The sequence below is a fragment of the Sapajus apella genome, unplaced genomic scaffold (genome assembly GCF_009761245.1).
Source record: "Sapajus apella isolate SASKATOON/1434 unplaced genomic scaffold, GSC_monkey_1.0 scaffold42, whole genome shotgun sequence".
Taxonomy (NCBI): domain Eukaryota; kingdom Metazoa; phylum Chordata; class Mammalia; order Primates; family Cebidae; genus Sapajus; species Sapajus apella.
Window position 1 is genome coordinate 5,453,556 of NW_022436982.1, and position 16,368 is coordinate 5,469,923.

At 34.3% G+C, this 16,368-nt stretch overlaps 1 protein-coding gene across 3 annotated transcripts in view; it reads left to right on the forward strand.

The window, feature by feature from the left end:
- The window catches only part of LINGO2 (leucine rich repeat and Ig domain containing 2), a 1,269,869-nt gene that overhangs the window by 547,520 nt on the left and 705,981 nt on the right, over positions 1 to 16,368 (forward strand). For all 3 annotated transcript variants that reach the window (XM_032300226.1, XM_032300225.1, XM_032300227.1), the window contains exon 3: positions 10,431 to 10,511. The gene's annotated coding sequence lies outside the window, so the exon portion shown is untranslated. The remainder of the gene's footprint in view (positions 1 to 10,430; positions 10,512 to 16,368) is intronic.

Here is a 16,368-nt window from a genome sequence, read left to right on the forward strand (position 1 = left end):
AAAAATGCAGAACAAAACCACTAATAGGCTTTAGTATAACACTTTCTTTTCATGTTTTTATCTCCGTATCGACATTTAAATAGAAGTATTCAAAATAATAAACCCTCTTTATTTGTTGTTATTTATATGTGTGAAGTGATGGTTGTCTCACAAGTGTCAACTTATCTTTCAACTCATGAAGTTGTATCCATTAAATATGTCCAGATTTTTGTATGTCAGTCATACCTCAAAAAAGTGGTATTTCTATTTTTTAAGGGCTAGGACTCTAAGTATCTAGAGTCTTATACTTTCTGTTTTGAGGATTGGGATAGCAATAGTTTTCTGAAAAGCATCAGCAAGATATCCTTATTGATTATGCATCATAAGGTGACATCTACAATATGGCAATGCAAAGAAATCAGAACCGAAGTTAAAGATTAGAAGATAAGTCATGCAGGAAGCTGAGTTTTGAGATTTTCTTGGAATAAAGTCTAGCCCTAAGGAACTGTGGTGTAGCTTTGATAACGGTGAAAAGATTTCCTTAAATCTCAGACATATTATAATTTTTTTTTCTGAAAGTCATCAAAGTTTTTGTACTCGCTAACGACCAAATTTGCCGGTAATGAAAGAAGATGAGATGACCTGCCAAGAATTTGTCTAGGTGTTTTACAGTCATTTTTCAAATATCTTTGAGTTGAGAAACAGTGGAGTGAATACAATATCAAAGTTTTCTTTAGATACAGGGAACCTTCCAAAGAAGTGAAGCAGACTGCCACATATTGTATGATTTTGTGGATATCAAAGATCCACCCTCCCCAAAATGGCTGATCTGTAATATTTTATTTTAAAATTATTTCTTCTATGTATTAATAGATTCACACATTTATTCAGCTGATTAATTAAATAAATATGTAATGAGATTTTCCTAAGCAAAGCACTGTTGAGGCACCAAGTTAGTGGTTGGGCAACAATATATCCAGGGCTCCTGTTCATCCTAAGTTTGTATGTTTATCAGGAAAGTAAAATATAATCAAAAGATTACTCAAATAAATATAATTTCATTGAGTAATGACAGTTCCATTTATTGAGTATTTGATGTGCAAAGCCCTGTTCTGAGTGCTTACTTGTATTAACTCACTTAGTCTTCACAACCATCCCTTTAGGTACATGATACAGTATCTAATTTTGTAGATAAGGAAACTCAAGCATAGCAAGGACTTCAGCTTTCCTAACATCATGCAGTCCTGCAAGTGATGCACTCAAGATGCAATTCAGTAAGTCTGGACATAAATCTTGCACTCAAAACCACTCTATCAATATGAACAATTGACAGGGATGAAAACTTCAGTAAAAAACCAATATCAAAAGGGACTCACATTTAGAAAGAGGTATTCATTTGGTTGATGCCTAAAGAAAGAAGGAAATAGCTAAGCAAGGAATGGAAAGAGGATTGCTCTAGCAGTGGCAACAGCCCATGTAAGGGCCTTGAAATAGAATGAAGCTTTCAGCACAGATGGAGCCTGTTGAGAGGGGTAGAGCAGGCCAGAAGGTAGGGCCAGAAAGGTTGACTGTGACCAGATCAGGCCAGGCCTTGTAGATTAAACATTTAAAAAGAAAGATTTTTGTTTTAATATTCAAAGCACAAGGGGAAGTCATTTGTGGAAAGACATGATCCAATTGATATTTCAAGATAATTTTGGTTGGAATGTAAAGAATAGATTGAAAGTGCAAGAGCTTAAGAAGAAAGACTAGTTAGGAGACCATCAGAATGATCCAGGAGAAAGGTAGTAGCTTGGAGTGGGGGTGGCAGTAATAATGAAAACATGTAGATGGATTCAGGATGCTTCTGGGGAGTTGAGAGAGAAGGAGGAACTCAGGACATCCCAAGGTACTGGCTTCTTGATTTTGATTTCTGGTTTATGGCATTACTGTCGGATCTTCCTACAATTAGAATTACTGTCCTGAATTATGATATTTCCTCTCAAAAATCTGTGTTAAAATGTACCTGTACTAAATGAAACTGTAATGGATTTTTTCTTTCTTTTTTAAATTATACTTTAAGTTCTGAGGTACATGTGCAGATGGTACAGGATTGTTCCATAGGTATATACATGCCATGATGATTGGCTGCATCCATCCCCCTGTTACCTACATTAGGTATTTCTCCTAATGTTATCCATCCACAATTTCCCCACCCCTGCCACCCCCTCCCTTAGCCTCCCCACCCTTCAACCCCCAGGCTCCAGTGTGTGATGTTCCCCTCCCTGTGTCCATGTGTTCTCATTGTTCAACACCCACTTTTGAGTGAGAATATGTGGTGTTTGGTTTTCTGTTCTTGTGTCAGTTTGCTGAGAGTGATGGTTTCCAGCTTTGTCCGTGTCCCTACAAAGGATATTAACTCATCCTTTTTTATGGCTGCATAGTATTCCATGGTGTATATCTGCCACATTTTCTTTATCCAGTCTATCATTGAGCATTTGGTTTGGTTCCAAGCCTTTGCTATTGTGAACAGTGCTGCAAGGAACATATGTATGCATGTGTCTATAATAGAAATGGGATTGCTGAGTCAAATGGTATTTAGCCAGCACTTGGAATGCTTGTGAGACAGAACTGCCCATTCCCCTGAAAAAAAGGGGGATGAAGGCAGGGAGCCAAGTGATATGGCTTGGCAGATTTTTTTCATTAGAGCAGTTAATTATATGACTGTAGCATGAAAGGCTGTGATGAATATGAATATAGGCAGTTGCAAATGGAACACAGGTTGCCAGGGCTCAAAGGATTATAAGAGAGTGTTAGTCTAGTTGAAGGTGAGGGTGTGAATCCACTGAAAATGTTCGCTGAATCTGGACTCGTGTGTGAAGTTTGCACTTCCAGTTAAGATGTGCAGAATTGCCAGTGCTCATATAAGCCTCTTTCTTTATTAATGACTCATACAACAAATATTTATTGGATACTGGCTTACTTTGTCTTAGATGCTTTACCAATATTCTGAATATCAAATAAACTAAGCAGGAATAATCCATGCCTTCAGATAGCTTCAGCTCTGTTATTTCTCACTAAACTATATCTGCCATTCTATCATATTTTTAATGATTTTATATTTTTTGGCCGAGAATGGTTGCGATGATTAAGGAACATTTCTGCACAATTGTTATCCAAATGCCATTATTGGTATCTTTTAATCAGAGATAGTGTAGCAATTCTTAATAGCTCAGACTCTGAGGTCAAACTACCTTGGTTTAAATCTTAGCTCTTTACTTGCCTGGTTAGTTAATCCCTCTGTGCCACAACTCTTTATCTTTCAATTGGATTAAAATAATATATTTGGACTTTTGTGAGAATTAAGCAAATAAATGTATTTAGTACGGTGCCTTTCATATGGAAAACATTCAGTAGCCATTATCACTATTATTATTATTATTTTGTACTTCGGGCTCTGGGATCCATGTGCACATCCTTCATCCTGCAGGATTGTTGCATAGGTATATACATGCCATGGTGGTTTGCTGTCTCCATACCCTCACCCCCATTGCCTACATCAGGCCATTTCTCCCAGTGTTATCCCTCCCCATGCTCCCTGTTCCCCGTTGTCCCTCACCTCCCCCCGCCGCACCACATAGCCCAGTGAGTGTTGTTCTCTTCCCTGTGCCCAAGTGTTCTCATTGTTCATCACCCACCTATGAGTGAAAACATGCGGTGTTTGGTTTTCTGTTCTTGTGTCAGTTTGCTGAGAATGATGGTTTCTAGGTTCATCCATGTCTCTACAAAGGACATGAACTCATCGTTGTTTTTATGGCTGCATAGAATTCCATTGTGTATATGTGCCACATTTTTTTTTGTCCAGTCTATCATCCATGGGCATTTGGGTTGGTTCCAGGTCTTTGCTATCATAAACAGCACTGCAACGAACATACGTGTGCATGTGTCTTTGTAATAGAATGATTTATAATCCTTTGGGTATATACCTAGTAATGGAATTGCTGGGTTAAATGGAATTTTTATTTCAAGATCCTCGAGGAATCACCACACTGTCTTCCACAATGGTTGAACTAATTTACACTCCCACCAACAGTGTAAAAGTGTTCCTTTTTCTCCACATCCTCTACAGCATCTGTTGTCTTCAGATATTTTAATGATTGCCATTCTTAATGGCATGAGGTGGTATATCAATGTGCTTTGGATTTGCATTTCTCTAATGACCAATATAAGATACAAAAAAATGTGTGTATGTGTTTGTTTGTAATTTAAAGAGTTGTTACATAAACATGCATTTTAAGACCAAATCAAATTTGTCAACCACTTAAAATGTGTAGCTATACTAGAATTTCAACTTTTAAAAGTTTAAACACAATGAAAAATTTTAACTCGATCGATCTACCTAAAAGATAACAATGTATGGCTTTCACTCTTGGGTTTTCAAAAGGCTAAAGCAAATAAAATGCCAATATCCAACCATATACATCTCCAAAAATGGCAAGGACCAAGCGAAACATAAGCTACCAAAGCAATCCAGAGTGAAGTCCTCATCAATCTTCCCAGAGCCACCACCACCACCACCACCAACAACAACAAATATTTTAAAAGCAGGCAACTTAAAAAAAGAGAGTCAAAAATGCCTCCTTTTATTATTTTATTACTGTATCTCTTTATTGAAGGACAAGCTATATGCATTCTTTACTAAAAGAGGAGTTAGAATTTAATATAGTGAAAATGTAAGATTCTCTTTTGGTATGGTTTAAAACAATGTTTTTCGGTGGCATCTTTTGAGAGATTCAAGCAAGCAGTACTGTCATTGTGCTTTTTTTTAAGTTGGAAAAATGTTTGTTTTTAATTTTTAATATTAAGAAGTTCAGTGAATTACAGAGTCAAATTACTCATTAAATATATTTTTTCTATGTTCCTGTTTTCTCTCTTTTGCTCCAGCAAATGGCATAGCTAATTTGCTTTCTTAAAATTAGATAAAATATAATTTATTAATATTAGCATAAATATTTTGTGCTGTTAGGATTAAGAATTTGTTTAGCTATTTTGTTGTATTAGAATTAAGGCTGAATTAATGGCATGTTTCAGTTTTTCTATTCCAATGGAAAAGTAATAGTAAATAAATATAAGTTCCAAGGAAATGTCATTTCTGTTATGTCATTTTGTTAGGAATATCATATTATTAATTAACACAGCTAGATTTCATGTAAAATGCCTTGTTAAAAATGTTATATTTTTATAAATTTTTATATGTCAAAAACTCAGTATTAATTAGGGAAACAGATTATATTGCATTTTAATAACCATCCTTTTCAGAAGCCAAAGCAACAAATAAAAGAAAGAGAAAGCTTTTATTTAGAACTTGATTTGTATTTAACAATCATGAAATATTGATAATAAACACTAAATCATTCAACTTTGGTTAACTGCAATGATTACAGGTTTCAAGTTTTATTAAGTACCATTACATTCAATTTAACCTTTGTTTCCAGTAGTTCCATGTCCAAAGTCATTCACTTTTGGTACTTGTTGGAGTGATAAATGATGGAAAGATCTGTAATCATGAGAAAATAAATGCATCATTTTATAAGCCTCAGTTATATATCTGTAAAGTGGGATAATACTACCTATCTCACATAGTTTATTTTATGATGAATAAATTAAATAATGTTTTTAAAGTACTAAGTATCATATCTAGCTACATAGCAGGCATGTTATTTCTTTTCTTCCTTCTATAACTGAAAAGAAAAAATTTAATATGACAGAAGATACAGATTACATTATAACAATTCAAAATATTTGATCTACTCGATGTATGAGAGACCCTTTTTCCCTAATATAGTGTAGACTATTTCTGTAGGTCACATTCTAAACTCTCCAAAATGTTGATGGAACTTCAACTGAGAGGTTGCAGATCACTTGGATATTTCCTAAGTGATGCTATGTTATTTGCCTTCTGCAATCATCCAAGAAATTTATCAGCCAGACCATTTGACCATGATGAACTCTACATCATGTGTTAAAGCCTCTGTTATGCCATGTGCTAATGCTCTAGACTACTGTATACAAAGTATCAATAATAATAAATATTTAAATAAATTAGAGAATTCATTTCTTTTTGAGATATGTCATGTAGCATATATTTTCTCTGGAAAAGTATTCTCCCTTCTCCCTCACCTTGAAATAAAGTATGAGAATCACTAGAAAATGTTGTGGAAAAAGAGAAAATGGTAGAAATGTGTACTTTTTCATTTAAAGCAGGGGTTTTCAAACTTTTTTCTGAAACACTTGTAGAGACATAATGAATAACTACACACCATTTCTACCTAGAAACATTCAAGTGTAGGTAGATATTTTTCCTTCTAAAACTTCAAGCAGCACTGAAGTTCTAGGGATATTGTTTTCTTCTTTTTCAAATTATTCCTAACATACCGCTATAAGCCTAAATGATACCCCAGTTTGAATCAATTTAAAGTATATTGTTTATCCTTAAAGATTATCACACTTATTGTATAAGAAGTCAACAGAGCCACTGTTATTGTCTTGTAAATTGTGTTTACATATTGGTAGTCTTGAAGTTAGTGTCAATGTTTGTTTGAAAGGGGGAGTAATTCATGCCTGGGTGTAGTTTTAAAATATTAAACCTCTACAGTTACTGTTATAGAATGTTTATCACCTTCCTTTAACATTATTTTCTCTCTTCACCATTATATCATGATCATGACTATGAGACTGAATCTGTTTCTTTCTTTTTTTTTTTTTTAGATACATTGACTACTTTAGATTCTATTGACCATCCTAAGCATACAGACGGATTTTTTTTTTAACACATGGTTTAGGGGTATCTTTTGTCCACCAACTGCTTGAAAATATACATTCATCAAATCCTTACTTTTGTTTATAAACATTATCACTTACCTTGAATTGTGTTGATTAAACTGTTGAGGGTATAATTTCTTACGTTTTTGTTCTCAGTCTTGTCTCAGCTCAATTGAGCTACTCTACCAATGCTTATGAAACTGATTTTTTCATATTTTCCTCTTTTATCCTCTGAACAATATTTATTATTATTATTATTTGAAACAGAGTCTCACTCTGTTGCCCAGGTTGGAGTGCAGAGGCACAATCTCTGCTCACTGCAACCTCCGCCTCCCGGGTTCAAGCGATTCTTCTGCCTCAGCCTCCCAAGTAGCTGGGATTACAGCCATGTGCCACCACACCCAGCTAATTTGTTAATTTTTAGTAGAGATGGGTTTTCTCCATGTTGGCTAGGCTGGTCTCGAATTCCTGACCTCAGGTGATTTGCCTGCCTTGGCCTCCCAGATTGCTGGGATTACAGGTGTGAGCTACCATACTCGGCCTGAACAATATTTATTCTGTTACTAATATCTTTCTGCTATTTCTCTAGCTCATTTTGGTGACAGGGATCTAATAAATCAGATGATCTAGGATTGTATCTAGGCCTAGCTTCTCATCTGGTGTTACTATTTAATACAGAATGTGATGCCCCATCACTATAAGCTTTCATTTACTTTTTAGGAATTACAGCTTTCATTTCTTTTCTCCATTATTTTGTTATTAACCCACAAACCTCTGAAGAAATTTTTACTTAGAAAATTTAGAAAATATTACCACTAAAATTCCCCTTCAAAAAATACCCAACAATGCTATTTTAAGTTTTATCAGCACATTTCACCCAACTTCTTTCTCCACTAACTTGACCATTTAATTTTCTATTTAGAAAAATAGTCTCCTCTTAATCCTGCTTATCTTGTTGCTTCTTTTGTATTCATGCTATTACTTCACCAACATAACTTATTTTTCACATCCCTCAAATAATATTGGGTCTTAGTTAAAATTATTTTCTTCCAAGAAATTGGGAATTTCTAGTTTGTGTGTTGTAAGTATAACACAATTTCTTCTTCCTCAAAGATATTATATGTCTAATCTTTAAATGTGATCGTAAACGAAAGATCTTATGAGGTTTCAGGATTCTTCTCTCTATTGTAATGCTAAAACTCAAATTTCAAGCAAATAGATAATGGATTTAGTTGAATAATTTTCACATTCCATATATATTTTAAAACACTCAACAAACCCTAAAGACTTTCAGAAAATGCTTTAAGCAAATGAAATATATGGAACTTAAAACTTATAATGGGTAGGAAACAGCAATTTATTTCATGGAACATACAACTTCCAATTTAAGATTTTTATGCTGAGATATATAATATATAAGCCAATGGTTGCAAAGTGTGACAGTGTGCATATCTTGTTGATTAAATGAGACACGCGTATGAAAGTGCCTATCACAGCACTTGTCACAGTGAACTTCCAATAAAGATTTAGAGTTGTTTGCTGTAGATTTATAAACCATAAAATAAAACGGGGCACAAAAATGTGAATACTATGCAGAGCTAGAAGACAACCAGGCATTGGAGAAGTTCAAGCATTTTCAGGAAAACAGGATGTTTCTGCAATGTATGCAGAAATTCATAAAATGCAATGTAGCCATTCCTGGTGTTTTAGGGTTTTTCTGCTTAGTGTCATACTACTCTGAACATATGAATGCTCCCTTTCTTGCTAAAAGTAGCTGCCACTTTCTCTCTTAGTCTTTTCCCCCTAATGGAAGTGTAGCTTCTGATTTCTTTCTAGAATCTAACAGGACATTTTATTCACTATATAGAATTTATTTGGCTAGAAAGTATATTTTCCTCAAAGTGAGTTATAAACCTTCAAACCAAACAAACAAAAGACACAAAGTACATAATGCGAAATTTATATTTAGTTCCTGATAGTAGCTTTTAGAAAATTGAAATGACAATTTAATTTTTATGAATCTATCACTTAAAGCATGACCTCATATGACTTCTCCTGTGATAAGAAAATGCTCATGTATTACTGTACCAATCTTCTATATGTGCCGTGACACAGTTATACTTCTTAGTTAAGAGTGCCATTTTTCTTTTTTTCTCTTTTTTTAACTTTTATTTTAGGTTTAGGGTACATGCTCAGGTTTGTTATATAGGTATGTTGCGTGTCACATGGGCTTGTCGTACAGCTTATTTCATCACCCAATGAATAGGCATAGTACGTGATAGGCAATTTTTAAATTCTCTCCCTTCTCCCATCCTCCACTCTCAAATAGGCCCCAGTGTCTATTGTTTCCTTCTTTGTGTCCACATATTCTTGTTGTTTAGCTTCTACTTGTAAGTGAGAACATGTGGTATTTGCTTTTCAGTTCCTGTATTATTTTGCTTAAGATAATGGCCTCCAGCTTTGTCCATGTTGCTGCAAAGGACATGATCTCTTTCTTTTTATGGCTTCATAGTAATTTGTGTTGTTTATATATACCACATTTTCTTTATCCAATATGCCATTGATGAGTGTTTAGGTTTATTATATGTCTGTACTATTATGAATGGAGGAGCATCATCTTTCTACTATCTCTTTTTATCCTATCCTGATCTTCTTTTTCACCTAAAAAGTTAGAGATTTATAGGAAGGGTCGGGGATGTGAAGAGGGAAAAAGATGAGCAGGTGTCCATTGTGCTGATTGGCTGAGATTTGTACCTGAATTTAACATGTGTGAGGCTTGGAGTAGTGGGCAGGTAGGAAAGGGATGCTATACAGCTACCACCTACATATTTGGGTATGGGAAACATGGGAAAGTGACAATATGCAGCAATAAATGACTCATCTATCTTGCTTATCATTTTATTTCTCTTTTATCAAGTAGATGGGAGAAAATAATGCTTTTTAAAAAATATTTCTTCCCCAGATAATTGAAATTGTAAAAGTTTGAGTTACTATGTAATTTTCTACTGTATATACTGTATAGTATCTTGTTATTTTAGTAAGCATATCTGTTTTATTTTCTATGTCTCCCTGAGGAAGTCTCATAAAATGTAGGAAATGATAGCCATTCAATTGATAAGTTAAAACCTACCATACTGCATATTAACTTATCAGACGGATAACCGTCATTTCCCACATTTTATGGCTCTTCCCTGGGAAATATATGAGATATAAAGTAAAGATATTTGCTAAAACGTACCTAAAGTAGCCAATGGTAAAAACTAAACCCTCTACTCTTATAACTTAGCATCATGACTAGAAAAATTATTTGATGTGGTAATGCACATAAGAAAACATTTCAATTACAAATTATTTTATTCTTATAATCCAACAGCCTTTCTCAGTAAAATAACATGTTATTTTGTGGGGTTTGATGTTTTGTAGTACGTCATAATCTGGAGTCTATTTTACTGCCTTGGAAGTCCCAGGCAGACATAATTTTCATTGCTATGTTGTGCATTTAACAAAAGCTATTATAACAGCAATGTATGGTCAGGTACTTTTTAAAAGGCAGTGTAGAGTAATAATAAAAATTTCATAGCTAATCGCCATCATTTTACAATGACATATATTGCTCTGAATATTCTCTTTTACCCTCTTGTTATTTGTAGGAATTGATGAGTGCCACCAGAAAGTCGTATCATGAACTGCCTGTGCTTCTAAAGTGTCCGGTGGATTTTTAATCACACAAGGTAAATGCCAAATTCATTTTAATTGTATTTTCAGGACGAAATTAAATAGAATTTTTTGTTTTAAAACTTATTTTTATTATACCAAGGAAGTAGATAATTTTATTTCATCATATATTTAATTAGTTCCTCTAATTTGTGTGCCCCAGAATGACTGAGGGAAGTTATTGGCATGTTGACAATCCACTACTAAGCTTATAAATTTTCTCTGTAAAGCTATTATATATGCGATGATATGTTTCTGACAGTCTGTATGCTGTTTGTGTTTGCTTAATGTCATTTTTATTCATTAAAACATCATTTTAGCATGTGCTAATATACATTTGAAAGTGCAGCAACTGAAGATATTTCTTTATTAATACAACAAAAGTAGTGATATAAGAGGTATACAAATTTAAATTTACATAGGAGGGACTGTACATTTTAAATGGAAGCTGAGGGTTCCTTTTCTTTTTATTTCCCCCACTAGTTCTAATGGCCTTATGGTGGCTTGTGTATGTGTGCCGGGGGTGACTTTCTTTGCTTGGAATGTCTTGTTAGTTTCTTTATCTTTGCTTTCTCTCCTAGTGACCACGTTCCAAGCACCACAATAGCTATTTTTGGTTTTGTATTTTCATATTTCTTCCAGTTGTTGTAGAGTAGATTGTGACATTTACAACTCATGTTATCTTTTCACCATCTGAAATTACAGAGACAAAAAAATAAAAAAGAAAGAAAAAAGAAACTCAGGGGTACCCAGGAAGATTAAGCTTTGCTAATACCTGTTTAAAAATGTCTTATTTAATTCAACTAAAGAAGGTGTATGGAACTGCATCTCTTGTACCCTCATGAAGACTGAGACATGAGCAGTAATATGAAATTTTCTTCTGAAAAAAAAATAAATTTTCTAAAAAGGGAATATACTTGCTTCCTGCCAAGTTCACTTGTCTCAAACAATAATAGCCAGGAAGCAGAGAGTTGTACATAAGTGATTTACCCAGGTATAAATGGTATATATACACATAGATTCACAAATACATGTACACATCAGTCTAGGATAGAAGCTTGGGGTTCAAAGGAAACTGGCATTCTTCATATGCAGAAATATAGATTGAAAAGTAAAAAATAAAGATATTTCAGGAGTAATTAGGGGAAATTAAACAGGTACAAAATACACAATATTGATCAATTTTTTAAAAAATTAAAGGCATCATTGATAAAATTTAAATTATGAACTGCACACTGAGGCATATGGCTTATAATTTACAAGAGTCTCCATTTTGTGAACTTGGATGACATAATAAGGAAAAAATTGACAGTCTTGTGAAAAGAAATAGGGGAAACTGCTAATTTGCACAGCATGAAACTGCCTGTCATTTATAGGGCTCTTCCAATCAAAAAGAACATTGAATGACACTTAAAATATGATAAATTTGAAATGATTTGGAGACACAGTGAAATGTAATTGCCTTTTTTAATATATCTGAGAATACTCTTTCATAGTTCCTTTAGTCAGCTTAAGTAATCGTGGTAAGTTTAAACCTTTTTTTCCTGCTTGAATTTATGTGACAATCTATCATATATCTCTGATTGTGAATCCAGTGGACACTAGCTGTTTTCGGTTGTACTTTCATAGCACATAGTTCGGAGGTCTTTTATCAGCTAAAAACGAAACACAGATTATTAATCCTTGAAATTATTAGAAGTTATTTTAAAAATTAATATTTCATTTCATTTTGATGGGGTTTTTAAAAAGTAAAATCCATATGCAAATTTTCCTTTACTGAGAAATTTATTTTAACCAGGGATTAAGGGATGTAACGTGGGAAGAGTGAGAGGATAGGTCAGTAACCTCCAGGTTCTTGTAATCATTAAGCTCATTTTCACTTCCATTTTCAGCTTATTCACCCCACAGCACTGGCTCCTTTTCTTTTGCCTATAGACAAGATTTAATTTAAAATAAGAAAAGGAGGTTTTACCTTCCCTTTACCACCACTCCACCATGGGTACTGAATTATTTACCTATTATTTTATTGCTAATCTCCAGGAAAAATAAAGGTCTTCATTTCCTCAAAATCTTTGGTAGAGTTTTAAAGCTTTTCTCAATTCTAAAGACGTCCAGAATATTAGAAAAAAAAATCCATGATATTAGTTAAGAGATAGAAAAATTATGAATACAGCAGAGACATTTTATGTTGTGCAAAGAGTTACAGGTTCACATTTACAACTTGTTCAATATGCTTATGTTGTCCTCTACATTCCAATTGCATGTGTGATGACCAACAGGCAACTGGAATGTAGAGGACAACACAGGCATATTGAAGAAGTTGTAAAATAGGTCAGCAGTGTGTATAGAAGAACATGCCCAAAACCTTTAGCTCAATTCACAGTTGAAGAAGAACATTGATAAACCCAGTTATCACCCAGGCTGGAGTGCAGTGGCACAATCTCGGTTAACTGCAACCTCTGCCTCATGGGTTCAAGCAATTTTCATGCCTCTGCCTCCTGAGTAGCTGGGACTACAGGCATGCACTAGCACACCCAGCTAATTTTTAAATTTTTAGTGGAGATGGGGTTCACCATGTTGGCCAGACTGGTCTCGAACTCCTGACCTCAAATGATCCACTTGCCTCAGTCTCCCAAATTCCTGGGATTACAGACGTGAGCCACTGTGCCCGGCAGGAATTTGAAGTTTTGAGAGGATGAGGTATGACTTGTTTGGAGAAAGTAAGACTTGAAAGTGTAGGAGATGATGACAACTCTGCAAATGTTTTAAATGATGTCAGGTGAAAGGGAGATTAGATTTTATAGCTGTATCTCTAAGGGAGGCCATGAGACATTCAGATGAAATGTGACCCAATATGAGAAAGGTTTTAAAGATAGTATAACATGTGTTTAGTTAAAGTGAGAAATAACTGTGAAAATTACAATTTCTGTATGCATAGAATGGGCTGTTGCATAAAGAATTGAGAACTGACTCTAGAGCTAATAGTTGGTGTGTTTGGCCAGCCAAGTGCTTCTCACAGGGTATTCGTTTGTCAACCAGTGTTTGAAGAAATAACACTTCACATCTCTTTTATTGTTCTATAGGCACTCAGTGATCTTTTATGTGAAGAAATAGCCTTTATGTACAGTTTATTTAATACTAAATGATAGTTTTTAAGCTGTAAGTTTTCTTAATTTAAAGTGATATTAATATAAAAAATACTCATTTAGGAAAAAAATGCTAGAATTGTTGTATTTTAGTTCTGTCACTAGGATATGAGCCTGAAGTCAACTACTTACTGTGCTTCAAAATATATTAGTTTTATCTACCTGAGAAAAACTGACGAAAGTAAGGCAAAATATTTCAGTGGTAAAATCCCATGTCCAGATTCAGTATTCCTGGGTCTCTACTTTCTGGATATGTCACGTTTGCAATTTATATGAGGTCTCTAAGGCTTAGTTTACTAGTCTGTGAAAAAAAGCATAAGAAAAGCACTGTTCACCATATGATGTCATTGGGGCTAATAGAATAACCAAGAATGGTAGGAAAGAGTGATTTAAAATTAACTATTACATAATGCATGCTTTGCCATTTAACTGACCTTGCATTAGAGCCTAACAGTCAACTAGGAGTACATTTTAGAGCCATTTTAAAGCATGGATTAATGCCAAGTATTTTATGGGTATTTAACTTATTATTTTCTAATGACTTAGGGTTCTAGATTGGATAAGGTGTTGGCCATAAATCAGACTTCTTTTCGTGTATGGGATAAAACCAGAGTTATTTTCAAAGGAAAGTCTTGACATTGGTTGTATATATTTCCATTTGTATGTCTCCACAGAAGTATAGTAGTAGTGTGTTGAGGTATATATTCTGGTTAGGCATATCAGCTTCTAAGAAGCTACCAAAATTATGCATGTTTTCAAACTCATGAATACAGTCTGAAAAAATAACACCAAATGTATATAGTCTGGTACTCATCATAAAATGTATACACCATAACTTCTACCAGCCAATATTGATCAGAAATGTAGGTGTCAGAAATAATATTGAGGAGTGGTTGCCTGAATAACATGAATTCTTTTCATTCATCTACATAGCTGAAATTTTACCAGTGGATTAAACAAGGCTATTAAAATCTTTATATTTTCTCCATAGAAATGCTTTCACTGAACCAAAACTCGAATCAATGCCATCAACTTACACTGATTTGTATTATAGATGCTAGAAGCTCATGCTTGTGTTTAGTAATATTATTCATGGTATAATTCATGATGTTTTTCTTCAACCTTTATAAACTTTCTCCATTAAGGAGACCATGACACATAATTTCCTTTGGTCTCACCACTCCAAACAGCAAGGTTTCTTATGGCAACTCATTTATTTTTAACTTATGATTCTAATGGATCATGTAATAGATTTATTTGCATGTGTGTGTAGAATACTAGGAATTTCAGAACTAAATCTGTTGCACATATTTGGCGTGTAAACAGAATCTAATTGGATACATGGTTGTGAAGCATAGCTGCTCTGAGTTTGTGGTCTAGGTTTGGGTCCCATATCTTTTATTTAGATCTAGAATAGATTGGGTCAGGTTGCCGCTGCATTTTTTCTCCAGTGTTTATTTTAGGGCACTGTTCTGAAGATTAACACTTATGATAAATGTCAGCTATTGTCAATATTAAAATAAGTCCCTGAGAAGCATCTCTTTTTCCACCACCTTTCTTGGCCTACTAAAACACATTTCATGTACGTATTTATTTGCTAAATCTTTATTGAGTACCTGTTATGTTCACTTATAACTCATATATATATATATATAGAGAGAGAGAGAGAGAAAGAGAGAGTTTATTTATAACTCATACACACACACACACACACACACACACACGTAAATAATACAAATGAGATCCTTGTTTTCATAGACCTTATGTTCTAGATGGGTAGTTTTGGTATGGAGTCCATTAATAACAGAAATATGTGAAAGAAAATATTCAGTAATAAGTGTTAAGTTAAAAGTAAAGCAAGGTGAGAGCTTGAAGAACTGGCTACTTTGAATTGTGTTGTCACTGTAGATATATTTAAGTTGAGACCTGAATTACAACAAGGTCAACAGCTGAAATATCTGTATGATATCTGGAGAAAGAGCTTCTGGGAGATAAAGAATCTAGTCCCCCAAAACAGGATATAATGATCTCATTGGAGAGATTCCATGTTTCTGTGGCATACCCATTTGATGAAAAATTATGTATGTTCCTGTCTCTTCCTTTCAAACTGAAAGGCCCTTCTACATGGAGAAGCCCAGTCATCCTTTCTAATACACTCTTCTCTTTATCTTCTCAAAATGTTAAACTGGCCAAGGCCGTACTCCCTATTCTCTCTCTCTGACCTGTTTTTCCCTTGAAGGCATCCAACCTGATCAATATAAAATCTACTACTTGGGGACTTAAATTGAGAGAGAGAGTGGTAGAGATCTCTCAGGCTTCTAACCTAGACCCTGGTTCCAGCCATGTTTATCACAGCTCTCTGTATTAGCATTTAGGTCGCAAAGGATGTTTAATAAGAAAGTAGAACTTTTTCCTCTTTTTTCATTGTTCCTTGCAGATAGCTCCCCTAGGAGCAACAGAAAAAGCAGTAATGTGGGCTGAGGAAGAAGTCCAATCATCCTAGATTCCCTTAGCCATAGTCTTACCTAATTTCTGGTCGGTACTAATTTTATCCCTAGCATTATAATATCTGTTTTAAATTTTTTCCTCACTTATTTTTATCCTGCATTAAAAACAACTTATAATACCAGCCCAAATCCTCTTAAGAATAAAGCAGGACACAATATGCACTCTTAATATAAATATTTAATCTCTTACTTCTCTTTATCAAATATCTCAGATTATCTAT